Source organism: Lepidochelys kempii, chromosome 7, assembly GCF_965140265.1.
Source record: "Lepidochelys kempii isolate rLepKem1 chromosome 7, rLepKem1.hap2, whole genome shotgun sequence".
Classification (NCBI taxonomy): domain Eukaryota; kingdom Metazoa; phylum Chordata; order Testudines; family Cheloniidae; genus Lepidochelys; species Lepidochelys kempii.
The window spans coordinates 120,344,779-120,361,698 of NC_133262.1; the positions used below are offsets into that span (position 1 = coordinate 120,344,779).

The 16,920-nt window shown below is 46.6% G+C and overlaps 1 protein-coding gene across 3 annotated transcripts in view; it reads left to right on the forward strand.

Annotated features, from left to right (window-relative positions):
- Positions 1-1,536: 1,536 nt before the first annotated feature.
- Positions 1,537-16,920, forward strand: part of ITPRIP (inositol 1,4,5-trisphosphate receptor interacting protein) — a 31,164-nt gene continuing 15,780 nt past the window's right edge. For 2 of the 3 annotated variants that reach the window (XR_012160076.1, XM_073354435.1), the window contains exon 1: positions 1,537-2,317. The gene's annotated coding sequence lies outside the window, so the exon portion shown is untranslated. Of the gene's footprint in view, positions 2,318-13,239; positions 13,301-16,920 lie in introns of those variants that run through there. The other variant, XM_073354436.1, reaches the window with a different exon arrangement.

A 16,920-nucleotide genomic window follows, 5' to 3' on the forward strand; every position in this document is an offset into this window, starting at 1 on the left:
CTCCTCGGAGAAGAACTGTCATTTTCCAATTGTCTCTAGGGTGTCTTGTGCCCCTCTGGGGCAGTATGAAAACAAACATAAAAAAGGGTCAACTCAGACCCAAGTAAAATAGCTGTCAACTGGGTGCATATAGATTTGGAGAAATCATCTGAAAACTAGGAGGAGAAAGAAATGGGGAGAGAGTAACTTGCTCCTTAACAAAAGGTGACAAAAGCCCATTTGACAAGACCCAGGGAAATAAAGGATGCGCTAAGACAGGCTGAATGTTGCAAAGTAGCAGTGGTGAGATTCCAGTGTCTGTTGTTACAAATAAATAATTGTCACAAATTACCATATAATAAGAAAGGATTGTAGGAACAACACACAAATTGCCAATAAGCCCCAGCGGAGTCAGACAACCACATACACAAAGCCTGTCAGTAAGGTTAATGTGGTTACCTAATCTAACAAAAGTCAGGCAATTTAAATAACAGACTGACACAACATCCCAGGTCAACACTTATCAAACAGAAGGCTTCAAGACAAAGGTGTCCTATCACATTTGTATTGTGTCGTTTTTGACATTGCATAGTTCTGGTGCAATTAGGGTGGACCAGATGTCCTGATTTTATAGGGACAGTCCCGATATTTGGGCCTTTTTTTTGTATGGGCTCCTATTACCCCCCCAACCCCATCCTCATTTTTCACACTTGCTATCTGGTCACCCTAGGTGCAATACCAAACATGGGTGATAAAAGAAAAGGAGGACTTGTGCCACCTTAGAGACTAACCAATTTATTTGAGCATAAGCTTTCATGAGCTACAGCTCACTTCAGTGGATGCATGGGTGATAAACAGGTTTCTAACCTGGCACCATCACACTACTGAATAGTGACCACATGAGCTGAAAAAGCAATTCTAAGAGCAGTAGTAGGCAGTTCTATGTGTAGACAAGCCCCCTGGGAAAGGGTAACAGGATGCTTTGCCAGTGGGTTACCATATTACAATGCAATTGTCACCATGCTGTGACAAGATGACATTGCAGGGACCCCAAAGGGATTTCAGCCCTGCTTTAAATGTCCTGCTGACCCATCAGAATCAGAAATAAGGCAATCCTGCTTGTCCCACTGAGTTCAGATGTTATGCAGCTCCAGAAAATCACATTTTTTCTGTGTTTCATTTGGGAGGTGATAGCTGTTTAGCTTGTAATTGTTAATTGTCAATTAGATCTTTAATTGGGGAGCAGCATTTTAATTGTGGAAGGAGGACAGGGCTGGGACTCAACAATACCTTAATTCTAACCCCAGCTCTGCCACTGATTTCCGCTATGTAACTGTGGGCAAGTCACTTAAACTTTTTCTGCCCTTCCTGTACTGTGAGGATAATAACTATTTCTCTCCCTGACAAGGGCTTTGTGGAGAATTAATGAGCTGCTGTTTGTGCAGCCTTTCCCGGGGGAGGGGGGAACTAAGCGTTAATTAGATTGTTTTATCCTCAGGTTTTAACTTTCTTTTCAGTCCTCAGCTGGCCACAACTGCTGTGGGTGCCCCAGCTACAACAGTACTCACGTGAAAAGTAAAACAAATGCGCCTCCCTGCCTTTGTGGTAGGGAAAAGTTCCTCGCTGCAAAGCCATGTGCAGGACGCATGGGGGAAGCTGGGGGAGAGGTTACCAATAACTTTGCACGTTCCCCGCGTGGGCAGAGAAGGGCCGGGGGTTGCAGCGGGCCGCTTCTGGGTGACCGAAGTGGCGACAATGGAGAAGCCCGTTGGATGGAAATCTCGCTTCATTGCAACAAGCTGCAAGCAACAAACCCGGGAAAGTTGCTGCTTAGCCCTGTAATCATGTATTGCGCAACAGGCAGGGTTTAAGGGCGACTTCCCTCCGCCCGGGAACCTCCGGATTTTGTGGCACGCCGCTTCAGCAAGCGGCTCGGGTTTACACGGCTCTCAAAGGCTTGGACCCGTCGCGGCGGTCTTTGTTGCCCTGGACATCTAGGAGCTGCCTTATGAGGCTTCTCCCCCACCCCCCTTTTTCTGACCGTCCTCCTTAAGAAGGTCCCAGGAGGCAGAAAGTGGAGCCCGGTGGCTTGTTCTTAGATGGAGGGAAGCGTTTCGCGGAGTCACGCCGACATCCAGGAAATGAGTAAGACCGAAAGCGAGCAAAGCCGGCGCTGCTAGCCCCGCGGTGAAAACGGGGAGCATGAGGCTCGGAAGAAAGGAAGACCCCCTGGGAAGCCTTTGTCCGGCGCCCCGGCGGGTGGCTCCGTGAGCACCCGTGTGCACGTTCACCAAGCGGAGCGAGAGGGAGCCGCCGCTCGCAAAGGCGCCCAGGCGCAGTAAGTCAAGAGCCGGCCGCCGGTGCGGGGGAGGCAGGGGTCCCGCTCGTCCTCCGTCTTCGGGGATGCGGAGCGAGTCCCTTTCCTTGTAACGCTCCTTCTGCCCTGGAGCTCGCCGGGCTGCGGGCCAGCGAACAGCCCCCCTTTGCCCCCGCACCCGAGCGGCAGGAGCGCGGCCGGGCTCCGGGGGGCGGGGGGTTAAGTCGGCGTGCGCCTCGTCCCGGCAGAGTAGGGGGGTTCCGGAGCCCGGGCGGTGGACGGAGAGTGGGGAAGCTGGCTGCGCTGGCTTGCCTGACGCTGTCCCACGGTGCGAGGGTCTGTGTCAAAAAGAGCCGCACAATTCGGAGCGGCACACTCCGTGTTGTTCTGTTCGCTGGCGCGAGCTCGAGCTGTTCTTTCCCGTGGGGTAAACAGGCCCGCGAATGATCCCCTGCAGGGCCACGGATCGCTGGCACGTCCCTAGATAAGCTGTTACCAGCAGGACAGTGGGGTGGGAGGAGGTATTGTTTCAGATTCTCTGTGTGTATATAAAGTCTGCTGCAGTTTCCACAGTATGCATCCGATGAAGTGAGCTGTAGCTCACGCTCAAATAAATGGGTTAGTCTCTAAGGTGCCACGAGTCCTCCTTTTCTTTTTGCGAAGACAGACTAACAGGGCTGTTACTCTGAAACATCCCTACGTTGTAACCGAAGTTTTCAACACCAGCCTGCGTTTGCATAGATTTTCCTTCTGCGTCTGTTGACATGCCTGCATTGTGTCATTCTCTTTGAAAGCAAGGAGTGAATTGCGTCTGAGGTGGGGACAGAGAATGAGAATAAGATGGGGGAGAAACCCTAGCTTAGTTGAGACTTTCTTCTTTTAAAAAAATAACACCAGTTTCTGTAAAAAGAACAGGAGGACTTGTGGCACCTTTGAGACTAACAAATTTATTAGTGCATAAGCTTTTGTGAGCAGCATTCATCGGATGCATAGAATGGAACACTTAGTAATATATATATATATATACACACACACACACAGATAAGTTGGAAGTTACCATACAAACTGTGAGAGGCTGCTCTCATAAATGTTAGTCTGTAAGGTGCCGCAAGTACTCCTGTTCTTTTTGTGGATACAGACTAACAGGGCTGCTACTCTGAAACCAGTTTCTGGACATTTCTTAATCCTCAGATACTCCCTGAAAGGCCTACACACTGGAAAAGGTTTCCTGGTGTAGCTATACTTGTTCACACTAGGGTTTTTGCCTCTGCTAAAACTTCTTTTTAAAAAAAAAAAAAATCACATCACTAACAACAAAAGTTTCCAGGGTAGCCTGGCCTGGGGGTCTTTTCTCCTTTGAGCCACAGGGTCAAAAGTTAAACACAGTGTTTAAAGTTAAGCATGCATGTGAGTACTCCCACCCACTGATATCACCCGGACAGACTCAGAGTGCATAAAGTGAAGCACTCCTGTAAGTCTTTGCACAGTAAAGGCCCCAGCATAGAAAACCTAATCATCTGCCCCTCTTCTTCTGCACCAAACATACAAGGGATCCTTAGCTTACAGATAGAAAAGGAGGACTTGTGGCACCTTAGAGACTGACAAATTTATTTGAGCATAAGCTTTCTTGAGCTACAGCTCACTTCATCGGATGCATGCAGTAGAAAATACAGTGGGGAGATTTTATATACACAGAGAACATGAAACAATGGGTGTTATCATACACATTGTAACAAGAGTGATCAGGTAAGGTGAGCTATTACCAGCGGGGGGGACGAGGGGGGAACCCATTGTTTCATGTTCTCTGTGTATATAAAATCTCCCCACTGTATTTTCTACTGCATGCATCCGATGAAGTGAGCTGTAGGTCAAGAAAGCTTATGCTCAAATAAATTTGTTAGTCTCTAAGGTGCCACAAGTACTCCTTTTCTTTTTGCAGATACAGACTAACACGGCTTCTACTCTGAAACTTAGCTTACAGATGTTGTTCGTGAAATAACCAGTGTGGAATGCATGTTACACAAGCTTCATCTCTGGCTTAAAATGACACATGGCTGCCTTGGGTTTTAATGCTAACACAGCCAAACTGAACCTAACGTAAATGTTGACAAGTGAGGGCTGCATTTTTATAAAAACGTTACTATTTCTCTTGTGTGTGTGTTTATCTTTTCCTAAAATAGCCTGGTTCCAATTTGCCTCTCATACCGGTGCAAATCAGGAACAGCTCCACTGGAAGTCACTCGTGGTAAAACCAGTGACCAAGGAGAGTCAGGACTCCAGTGGACTTTCCTACACTAGCATTGGGTCTGGAATCTTCCACTGGTGTTGCTTCCCTGGTGGTAGTAATTGTGGAAGTTCTAGTGTAAACAGGACTCTGGTATTTACTGGCATTCTTACCACTAGGCTATCTGCGTTCACTCTGGGGTGTGTTAGACAGCCAGCCATAAAAATGCTAGTGCTGTCTCTACACTAGTGCAATAAAAGTAGTGTAGACAGAAACTGTCTGGAGTGTCTTCTTCAGCCACTCTGTCATGACAGCTGTTTGCACTGACTTATTGAGAGCATGAAGGTAAACACAGGGCCACTGATCTATCAGATGGTGCAGCACTTTGTATGTGCACCCACCCACCACAGCTTGTTTTGAATGATCTTGGGACTGCTTTAATGTCAGATGCTAGTGAAGCACTGCATTATTGCAGCTGTTACTATTGAAACACTGTCCACTGGTATGAACTCTTTGATTTACAAATGACTGGTCCAGATTTTCCTTTAGCTCCTTGCCATGTTTGAGAGCAGCTTCTCCAATACTTGAGTGGAAACAGATCATGAAAACAGGGAATGGAACCTTGAACTCCACCTTCTTTAACATATGGGACTTAGTGTGTTTCATCTTCAAAGCACTTAACTAACCCTCACAATATTCCCAGGTGGGTAATAAACTCAATAACTATGAGCACCACAGAGAAGTGAATGATTTGTCCAAGGTCAGAGAGTGAGTCAGTGTCAGCATTGGGATCAGCCACTGGGGATTCCTGGATCCTCGTCTTGTGCTCTTGCCACCAGATCAAACCCATGTGCTTGAGTAAAAGTGTTTGGAACGCTTGTAAACAGGGATCGAATTGGGGGGTAAGGTGGGAGAAGGAAGAAATCAGTGGTATTATTCCAAGGTGTGCTCATAAAACAAGCTCTACCCCTTTAGCAAGAATCCTGTAGGTAGATCTTCCTCATATAACTGCCTCTGGACTTTCTTCCACGCTTTGAGTGGCAATGCAGTAGTTTAATCCGCCATCACTAGAACTCAGAGTTAACAACCCCTTATATAATGAACAAGGGCAGTTTGCACTTCCTGAGCTGCTGTTTCAGGCTGTCTGCACACTCAAGCAGACTTCCCTATGTTTAACACTTTTGGTTCATATTTTGAAGGCTGTCTTCACAACTGTAAGGGATAGGGCATGCTGCCTCTTGTAATGCTAGTTAAATTGTAACAGAGGAAAAACTAAACACAAGAGACTTGGGCCCAGATCCTCAAAGATACTTAGGCCAGGTCTACACTACAAACCTGTATCAGTATAACTGTGTTGCTCAGGAGTGTGAAAAATCCACACCCCTGAGCGTCGTAGTTATACGGACCTAACTCCCTGTGTGGACGAGTGAGCGTCTCCCATCGACATAGCTCTCGCCCCTCGGGGAGGTGGATTAACTACGCCCATGGGAGAAGCTGTCCTGTCAGCATAGGAGTGACTTCCCCTAAGCGCTGCAGTAACACAACTGCACCCGCGTTGCTGCACCGCTGTAGTGCTCTACGTGAAGACGAGCCCGTACGCACCTAAGTCCTACTGATTAAAGTACCTAAATCCCTTCGAGGATCTGGGCCTTAAGACCGGGCTTTCAACGCTGCTGAGACTTTCAGTTCCAAATGAAGTCAACAGCAGGGGTGGATGTTCAGCAGCTCTGACAATCGGGACCCTAATTTGGGCTTTAAAGGAAAGCTTAGATTCTGCAGCACAAGACAGCAGCTGCCATAACGCAGAACCAGTTTGCTAAGCTGCTGTGAAACCAGCCCCTCTGTTTGTAGCTCCTGTGTCCCATCCCAAAAGGACCTCACTCATGAGAGGAATGTCCATGGGGAAGAGGTGCTGGTTCAACAGGTGGCATTGGGACTCCACACAAGCATTACTAATACTTCCAGTGATATAGCTTCCTGTCCTGCACTCCCTACTGCTCATGACTGGCTCCGCTGATCCAGGACTGGTTTCAGAGTAACAGTCATGTTAGTCTGTATCCGCAAAAAGAAAAGGAGGACTTGTGGCACCTTAGAGACTAACCAATTTATTTGAGCATGAGCTTTCGTGAGCTACAGCTCACTTCATCGGATGCATACTGTGGAAAGTGTAGAAGATCTTTTTATATACACACAAAGCATGAAAAAATACCTCCTCCCACCCCACTCTCCTGCTGGTAATAGTTTATCTAAAGTGACCACTCTCCTTACAATGTGTATGATAATCAAGGTGGGCCATTTCCAGCACAAATCCAGGGTTTAACAGGAACGTTGGGGGGGAAGGGGGTAGGAAAAAACAAGGGGAAATAGGTTACCTTGCATAATGACTTAGCCACTCCCAGTCTCTATTCAAGCCTGAGTTAATTGTATGCAATTTGCAAATGAATTCCAATTCAACAGTCTCTCGCTGGAGTCTGGATTTGAAGTTTTTTTGTTTTAATATTGCAACCTTTAGGTCTGAGATCGAGTGACCAGAAAGATTGAAGTGTTCTCCGACTGGTTTATGAATGTTATAATTCTTGACATCTGATTTGTGTCCATTTATTCTTTTACATAGAGACCGTCCAGTTTGACCAATATACATGGCAGAGGGGCATTGCTGGCACATGATGGCATATATCACATTGGTGGATGTGCAGGTGAACGAGCCTCTGATAATGTGGCTAATGTTATTAGGTCCTGTGATGGTGTCCCCTGAATAGATATGTGGGCACAGTTGGCAACGGGCTTTGTTGCAAGGATAGGTTCCTGGGTTAGTGGTTCTGTTGTGTGGTGTGTGGTTGCTGGTGAGTATTTGCTTCAGGTTGGGGGGCTGTCTGTAGGCAAGGACTGGCCTGTCTCCCAAGATTTGTGAGAGTGTTGGGTCATCCTTCAGGATAGGTTGTAGATCCCTAATAATGCGTTGGAGGGGGTTTTAGTTGGGGGCTGAAGGTGACGGCTAGTGGCGTTCTGTTATTTTCTTTGTTAGGCCTGTCCTGTAGTAGGTGACTTCTGGGAACTCTTCTGGCTCTATCAATCTGTTTCTTCACTTCCGCAGTAAGTGTGTAAGAGTAAGGACTGTGGGATTTGAACATGCATAACGCATAAGGAGGAGTAATTTGGGGCAAGTTGCTTGTGCACAAAAACACACCCCTTAAAATGGCTTATCTGGGGGCAGCCTCTTGCCTTTATTGTTCCAGCATTCTGCTCTCCATGTGTCCCCTTTAAATCATACAGCTTTCCCTGCTTTGGGTCACAGCTTTCCGTAGGCACCAGCACAGCACTAGAGATCAACAGATGCACTCTTACAGTCCCTGGACTTGAATGTCTGTTGGCTGGGTGCTCTCAGGCGAGAGCCCTCGCCTCTGGCGCTTGCTTCCCCTCTTGGTCCAACAGAGCCTGTGTGTTCGTTGGCCTTCAGGAGGCTGTTTAAAAGCCATTTGCTTTGCTGAATCCTTTACCTCAAGAGGGTGATTTCAGGGCAGGTTTGTGTTTGCAGCTCAGGGTCTGTTCTAGTTCATCTGGCAGCGGCTTAGTTAATTTAGTGTTGCGCCCGGAATGCTAAAATGTCTGCATCAAAAAATAAATCGCTCTCCCAGCTGTACCTCTGGGCTGGCTCTCGCTTTGCATGTTGCCCTATTCTTGGCTACCTGCCTCCCATCCTGCTTCCTCCGCTGGAGGAATGAGTGGGCAGAAAGATTTGCTTACACAGCTGAAATGGCACCTCTGGCGTTGGGCACAGCAGCAGCATCCCCACCCACATTACACCCAGGACGCTCTCACTCCTTACCTACAACTCCCTAAACTGGAATCAGATGTCAAGAATTAAAACATTCAAAAACCAGTTGGAGAACACTTCAATCTCTTTGGTCGTTCGATTACAGACCTAAAAGTGGCAATTCTTCAACAACAAAAATTCAAAAACAGACTCCAATGAGAGACTGCTGCATTGGAATTAATTTGCACACTGGATACAATTAACTTAGGCTTGAATAAAGACTGGGAGTGGATGGGTCATTACACAAAGTAAAACTATTTCCCCATGTTTATTCCCTCCCTCCCCCCGCACTGTTCCTCATATGTTCTTATCAACTGCTGGAAATGGCCCACCTTGATTATCACAACAAAGGTTTTTCCCCCCCCCCGGCTCTCCTGCTGATAATAGCTCACGTTACCTGATCACTCTTGTTACAGTGTGTATGGTAACACCCATTGTTTCATGTTCTCTGTGTATATAAATCTCCCCACTGTATTTTCCACTGCATGCATCCGATGAAGTGAGCTGTAGCTCATGAAAGCTTATGCTCAAATAAATTTGTTAGTCTCTAAGGTGCCACAAGTCCTCCTTTTCTTTTTGCGGATACAGACTAACACGGCTGCTACTCTGTAAACTGGAATCGTCACCTTCCTGCTCCACCCAGCAATTAAAAGCTAAACTGGAAAGTATGACTGCTTGGCAGCAATCTCCTGGTTTTAATTTTCAAAGGGACACATGGAGAGCAGAGGCTGATCCCCAAATAAGCCATTTGGTGGGGAGGGGATTTGTGCACCTGCAGCTTGCCCCATATTGTTCTTAAGAGGCCAGAGCGCACCAGGCTTCAAAGGGGCGATTTTACAAGCCTTTGCCTGTTGCCAGGGGTCTATGGGCTCATTGCTGTGACAATCCAGCCGTTATAGATGTGGGGCCTGATTCTCGCATGCCATGCACCTTCAATTGTCACTTACATCTGTGCAAATCAGGTGTAAAATGCCTCCAGGCCAGAAATGCTGATTTGGCAGCCCATTGCACCTTGTGCAAGGGTGTGAAGAATCAGGCCTAATGAGGCCTCTTCTCAGTTAATGTGGAAGTGCCCCGCTTTCAAAACTGCTGACTTTGCACATGACCTGCCAGTGGGCATTGGGGACCAAAGAAGTAGGGGAGCTCTGGCCCAGATCCGCAAAGATACTGAGGCCTTTACGTCCAAGTTATGGCTCTGCTGCAATCCACGGGACTCCTACCAAACCCGGTAGGAGCCTAACTTCACTCCGCACCTAGATTTTCAAGTTCCCTACAGGCCTGTGGTTCTGCCTCTGGGTGTGTACATTGCTGCTTTCCTCGAGGTGCCCAGACGCCTATCTCCCACGTAAGTCCCATAGTGGTTAACGAACCAGGGGAAGATAGGTATGGCATTCGGCTGCCTACATTGTGCTGAGCCAGACCTGATAGGTGTGCTCAGAGGGGAGTAGGTCCCATTCAGTGCAAAATCATTTTCTGTCCCAATGTGGATAAATACTTAACTCATCATTGAGCTACAGAGAGATGCTGCAGACCAGTGGTCTGGACATCCACCTGGGAGTTGGGAGACCCTCAGTCCGGTCCCCTTGCTCCAATCACTCTTTCATTAGAGGCTGAAGGAGCCCCACATCAGAATAGCCCGGTCATAGGAGGACTCTCCTGAGAGGTGTAGGAGAACCCCTGTTTAAATCTTTCTCCCCCTCTGGTAGAGAGGGGGGGAGTTGAACCTGGGTCTCCTACATCCCAGCAAAGTGCTCCAGCTACTGGACCAGGAGTTATAAACCAGCCTGCTGACTATTTTGTGTGGAGCGAGGCAGTCCACTAACTCGTTCCTGCAAGAAACACCTGAGGCATCTAAGCTATTGGACTCCAGGCGCTGGTTCCCGTGCATGGATCCACAAGCAGAGAGAGGCACCTCCCTGAAGCCGGGAGTTAGGCACCTGTCTGAAGAGAGGGTCCGAGCTTAGGACACACCCCTCTCCTACGTATCTCCCAGGGCAGCTCCCTGCCTAGCGTGCTGGCTTTTGTGGATCTCAGCCTAAGGTGCCTCTCTCTCCCCACTCACAGCATAGGGAGCCTGGGCTCCCAGCTCAGGCTTTGTGGATCACTGTGTTGTTCCTGTGCTTTTTTTCCCCCCTAGATACCTAAAATTTGACGCCATGATGCTCAATACTGCCCACTCTACTCCCTTCATGGCCCCCATCCCTAGTGATCGTTGTGGAATAGGAAAGAGAGGCTCTTCGCTCTCGCACTCCTGTGCTTTCTTGTTGGGACCCCGTGCCCGGCAGGCTCTTCTAAATTAATGTCTCTCCTCCTTACTGTCTTTCCCCTACAGTTACTGCCAGTTTAAAGTGGGGGTGAACCCTGGAACTACAGAAAAGAAGGGGACACGGTGATCTAATATTTAGCCCTTGAAGGGCCTGATCCAAGGCCCATAGGAGGGCTCCTGTTGACTTACTTAAGCTTTGGATCTCAGGACTTCCTAGCCCAAGCACAGTGCTTATTATTTGGCTTTGAGAAATAGCTATGCACTGTCTCCCCCTCCCCCAGTGCCCAGCACGCAAGGGAACAGCTGAGCACTGTTTGAATGACCCCTGTTTAACTAATGGACATGGCCAGTCACCTGTCTACATAATTTCTCTGAACTGTAACTTCCTAAGTCTCTGATGTCAAAAAAGTCCAGCCAGAGCATCACTCTTCCTCCCTATAAAAGATCAGGGTGGATCTTTCCTGCGTTGTTGCTCAGTATCCATTCATGCTTTCTGCTCCCCTTACCTCTGTTCTCTACCTCCTTCCCTCCCTTTTCTCCTGCTGCTTGCTGAAATCAACCAATCCCCCGGACTAAGCTTTTCTAGCTTGTGTAAGCTGTTTAGGACAGGAAGGTGCCTTTGGTGAAACAACTAGCATGCAATGGCATAAAATCATCCACCCCTCTTAGACCTTCTGTCTCTCTGGGTGTTAATTTGGCCCTATTCATAAGCATTAAACAACTTTAAAAGTGGGGGATGATCAATGAGAAAGGAGTCTACTGAGGGATTTCCTCACCTGCATGTGTGTTTGTGACTGCAACAAACCTGTGATCGGATTTGGGTGGCCAGTCAAAGGAGCTGGGATTTAAAAGCTGATTATAACTGGTCACTATAGGTCGAGAGCCACAATGGTATTTCCTAACTTACATTGAATACAGCTGTGGCTCTGGGCCTGTGGATTGTATGCTGCATGACTCTTCGTAACAATCTGTGCCCTGACTAATTTCCATCTATGGTAACTGTATTGTGCCTAACTAACTTCCCCCTCTTAACTTGCGGTTCTTCTTCTTCAGTTCTCTTTATGTTTTCAGCTTGGAAAAGAGATGGCTAAGGGAAGATATGATTGAGGTCTATAAAATCATGACTGGTGTGGAGAAAGTAAACAAGGAACTGTTTACTACTTCTCATAACACAAGAACTAGCGGTCACCAAACGAAATTAATAGGCAGCAGGTTTAAAACAAATAAAAGAAAGTATTTCTTCACACAAATCACAGTCAACCTGTGGAACTCCTTGCTAGAGGATGTTGTGAAAGCCAAGACTATAACAGGGTTCAAAAAAGAACTAGATAAATTCTTGCAGGACAGGTCCATCAATGGCTATTTGCCAGAATGGGCGGGGATGGTGTCCCTAGCCTCCGTTTGCCAGAAGCTGGGAATGAGCTACAGAGGATGGATCACTTGATGATTCCCTGTTCTGTTCATTCCCTCTGGGGCACCTGGCATCGGCCACTGTCGGAAGACAGGATACTGGGCTAGATGGACCTTTGGTCTGACCCGGCAGGGCCGTTCTTACGTTATGCAGAATTCCATGCCAGAGCTAGCTGCATTTCTGGAGGCAGCGAGAGGCGGGAGAGGATGGACAAATGTCTCTTCTCTACAGCACAGAGGTAATAATATGAACCTTAATGAATGTATGTAAAGCCCCTTGAGATCTTTAGCAGGCAAAGTACTTGTTCCCAGAGGTGATCTGGAAATAGAAAATGCCGCTTCCACAGGGACCTACTAGAAGGGCTTTCACTTTGGAGCTAGCTCACTTGACAGTAAGTAAATCTCCTTTAAAATGCTAATGAGCAAGGCTGTAGGAAAAACATGGGTTGTTTTTTTGGTAATGATGTGTTGTTGTTGTGTTTTTTTTTTTAATGGAAATCTGAATGCTTGGGTTATGTGCTAATACCATCAGGAGATGAACCGAATCAGCAAAACCCACCTGGACAAGCAATAACAAGATGACTTTATAGAGGACCTTAATTTGGAAACGCTCTTGGCTTGTGTGTGCAGAAAAGGGGAGGTTGTTAATGTTTGGCACTCAGTCTGGAATTACTCTTGGCTGGCTGCTTAGTATATGTTGTCTCATGTCATTTTTTGGATCCAGTCTTGTGAGAGGGGGTCCCCCCTCTTGGTCTTTGGTTGAAATAGCTGTTCTGATGCCAGCAAAGCAGTTTTCCAAAAGCATTCCTGGGCACACTCTTCCCATCTGCCAAGATCAAAGCTGTGAGAGTTGGAGCACTTGCTTTCTTGCCTCTACCACTTCTTGCACTTAAATGGACTCTCCTGTTTTTCTGTTTTACCCCTTTCGGGAGGTCACTTTTCTGGTTGAGCCAGCACATTACTCATATCAATGAGATTTTTACCTGGGGCAAAGATGCTCTTTCAGTATATGCAGTGAGAGAACATTTTATGCACCGCATTGCCACATGCACAGCTTGGAAAAAATCCACTCCCCTTTGGTGCGTGGAACGCTTGCCTTCGGGAGAACAAGAGCCAAAGACACCTGTTTCTGCAGAATTTAAGCTCTTTTAAAATGCATTTTCTAGCCCATGTGGTTGTGATGATCACATTGTAAAGGCAAATGAAGTGTTGCCTTTGAGCCTGCAAGAATAGAGTCGGGGTTCCTTCACCCAAGCAGAAACAGGGAGTGGTTGAGCCCTACATTTTCAGGTAAGCTAGCTCTGTAATTAACTACCTCCTGCCCTGAACTGCACCAAGGAATGGTGGTGCTTCTAGTCGAAAATATTTGATGCATTGCTTTAGACAAAGCAATGAAAAATTAAATCCCATAGGGCCAGACCAACCCTGACTCCCACTGAGCAGTTACTCACTTGTGTAGCCCCACTGAATTCATCGGGACCATGGCTTAGGTGAGTGACTGCTCAGCAGTGGGGAATGAGGTTTCACAGACTGGCCCACAGAGAGTAAAGAAGTTACCATTGTTAAGAGTAAATTAGTAAAGACCCACTGGTCCATTATGGGAAGGAAATAGAACATAGATGCTGTGTGAATATGTTGGAATGTAGATAAAATTGAATGTTGTTCTCTCTTGAAGAAAAAGTGGTCACGTAAAGAATGGTTTCAGAGTAGCAGCTGTGTTAGTCTGTATCCTCAAAAAGAACAGGAGGACTTGTAAAAAGAAAAGGAGTACTTGTGGCACCTTAGAGACTAACCAATTTATTTGAGCATAAGCTTTTGTGAGCTACAGCTCACTTCATCCTTCATCCACAGATGCATACTGTGGAAAGTGTAGAAGATCTTTTTATACACGCAAAGCATGAAAAAATACCTCTCCCCACCCCACTCTCCTGCTGGTAATAGCTTATCTAAAGTGACCACTCTCCTTACAATGTGTATGATAATCAAGTTGGGCCATTTCCAGCACAAATCCAGGTTTTCTCACCCCTGCACCCCCCACACACACACACAAACCCACTCTCCTGCTGGTAATAGCTTACCTAAAGTGACCATTCTCCTTACAATGCACAAGGAGGACTTGTGGCACCTTAGAGACTAACCTATAAAGAATGTGATTTATCGACCCGAGGGACAGAATTAAGGGTACTTGGGCGATATTAAATTGGCATTATTGCTTCCCTTGAGTGCTAACTTGTGCAACTTAATGTTCTTAATATAGCTTTTTCTATGGAGGGATGTGTGTACACACACATACGCATTAAGGATAAAAAAAATTCAAAAGCAGACTTTGGCCATTTTGAAATTTTATCCGTCTAACACAAGGCATCACTGAAATGCAGCCACTTCTGGAGTTACAGACTGGGGTGGGAAGGGAAGAATTCGACCTAGGTCCTTGCATGAATAGCTGTGGGCTCTATATATCTAGGGCACATGGGATCAATCAGCTGATCTTAGCTGGTGTAAGAAGGCAATGATTTTATGTGTATTTACATCAGCTGAAAATGTGTCCCTCTCTCTTTTAAGGCCTTCTGTAAAAGACCCTTGCATAATAAACCTGCTTGGTACTAAAGGTTTTACCAGGATTTTAACCTGAGAGTCCGGTATGTGCAGCCTGATGGTTAAAGCACTAATGCCAGGCTTCCGTTTGATGCTGGAGTTAAGAGTTCTAAAGACCTTCTCTACTGAGATTGGCTGAGCTGCATTCCAGCTTCTTATCGATAAGCTGCCACTTCAGACACTCAGATGGTGGTGGTTGTGGTTTCTAACTCAGAAGCAGCTACTGGAGGAAATGTAAAATACTAGGGACTTGATTGGAATCATTCAGACCTCTGGAATGTGGATTTCTGGCTCAGTCCTGCATGCACTCCTAGTCCTGGAAATTGTTGAACTCCGGTCTCCCACCTGGAGTGGTAGCTTTTACTCTGTACTCTTAAACTGAGCTCAGAGGCCTCCCTGGCAATGCGGATTTTGGGCCCACTAGTGGGGACCCTGAAGTAATGACGCATCATTCCCATGGCGCTGTAAATTAGCCTTTAAACTACAGCAGGGGCGTGTCCTCGGGCTTCTGAACAAAGCCCTCCTTTCATGCACTCATATTTATAAAGGAAGTGAGCGTTCATGTTCACCACAGACATGTCCCTAACAAGAAACACGTGGCCTAATAACCCAAATGCTAGCACGCCCTTGTATTCAGTGCTTTCACCATGGCAATGTGTGTCACATCTCTTCTCTCCTGCTAACAATTCCTTGCAGAGCTTCCTTTTCCAACGTTTATTTTATGAAACACTCAGGGAAGGGGAAAGTGAAAGGATTTGTGGCGGTAGGAATGCAAAGGAGGAAATTGCCCAAGTTTCCCAGATAACTCCTTGGACCTTTGGCAATAGGTGTGCCACCCCACTATGTGAAATTGACTAGGAGGTGATGGCTCCGGGTGCAGGAGAAGCTGCATGAAATTGTGTGGGGAAGGGTTATCTTGTTTACTTGCTAGCTTGCTTATTTTATCTTCTCGCTCTTACTGATTAAACTAATTTAAAACCACAGTTTAGCAGAATGTATTCTTTAGCCAACATATTTGTCTTTTTTCTGGGTTTATGATCGCTGATCCAGGATGAGTGTTTGGAAAAGATTACTGCTCCTGAAAGTGTTTGCACTGTTCCTCCAAGAGGTTAGCAGGGCGCAAGGCAATATGATATCAGGGCCTGATTCTACACACACACTTCTACTGGGAAGCAACTGCACTGAAGTCAATGCAGTTACACTGATATGTAATCCGTGAGAGAGGAAATTTAGCCAATCAGATCTTAAAATCTCATCTCTCCTATTTACTAGCTTGCTTTCCCCTTCATGTCAGCTGCAGCAGGACTCACAGATTCCGACTAGTTATTTTAGCAGGTGTCTAATGCCCAAAGAGGAGTGGGGATTTTTTATACCATTTTGTAAGATGGGATTCCAGTTCTCCTTTCAATATAAAGCATTGGTTTCCTGTTGTAATGGTTCTTGCTACAATGGTCAAGGTAAGTTGGAATTCAAAGGATTGTGGAGAAACAACTGCAAATGGTTATTGAGATAATGTGACCTTTAAAAGGTTCCGTATTTCACAAACCACCGGAGCACACGCATTAGCTGTAGTAACTCCTGTTCTGTCGAGCGCTAGTAGCCGACAGGACTGGTGAACAGCATGCTTCCCAGGAGAGTTCGCTCCCAGGAGCTAGCCTTCATTTTGAGCACTGTTTATTAGCAAGGTATTGGACCCTTAGATTGGGGCCCTGCAATAATTTTAAGTGTGCTAACTTGTCCTGTTTCAGGACTCAGTATGATGCAGAAGGTCTTGGATCAGTGTAGTTCTCAGTCCCTGCCTCTGGGCTCTGATCCAAACAGCAGTGATGACAATGGGCATCTTTCCAGTGGCTTCACTAGGCTTTGGACCAGGCCCTTAATGGAGAGGTTCACACCACCACTTTTGAAATCCATGGTCAATGCAGGATCCTCCTACTTCTAGCTAGTATAGAAATAGGAGATGGTGTCAGGGATGGAAGAAATAGGAGCTCTAAATCTGCCATATTGCCAGTACCCATAGAAGTGGGTGGGAAAGTTCTGGGTGCTGGGAGAGCTGGCATAACAGTTAACAACTTGTTTAGCTTTATGGCAGGTTTGACTTTTTTTTTTTTTCCTTGTTAAGAATTGCAGGAGCGGGGAGAGATTCTGTGTGGAAGTTTTTGGCAATTGGCCCCTCTCTGTAGTCCTAATGCAGGCTTTCCTTCCCTTCCTCTGCCATGAGACTACTCTTCAGGGATATCCGCTGTTGCTGCCGACAGGGTGGAGTGGGGCAGAAGAGGGAGATCAGGGGAGAAATTTCCTTAATGGGTCCCAAT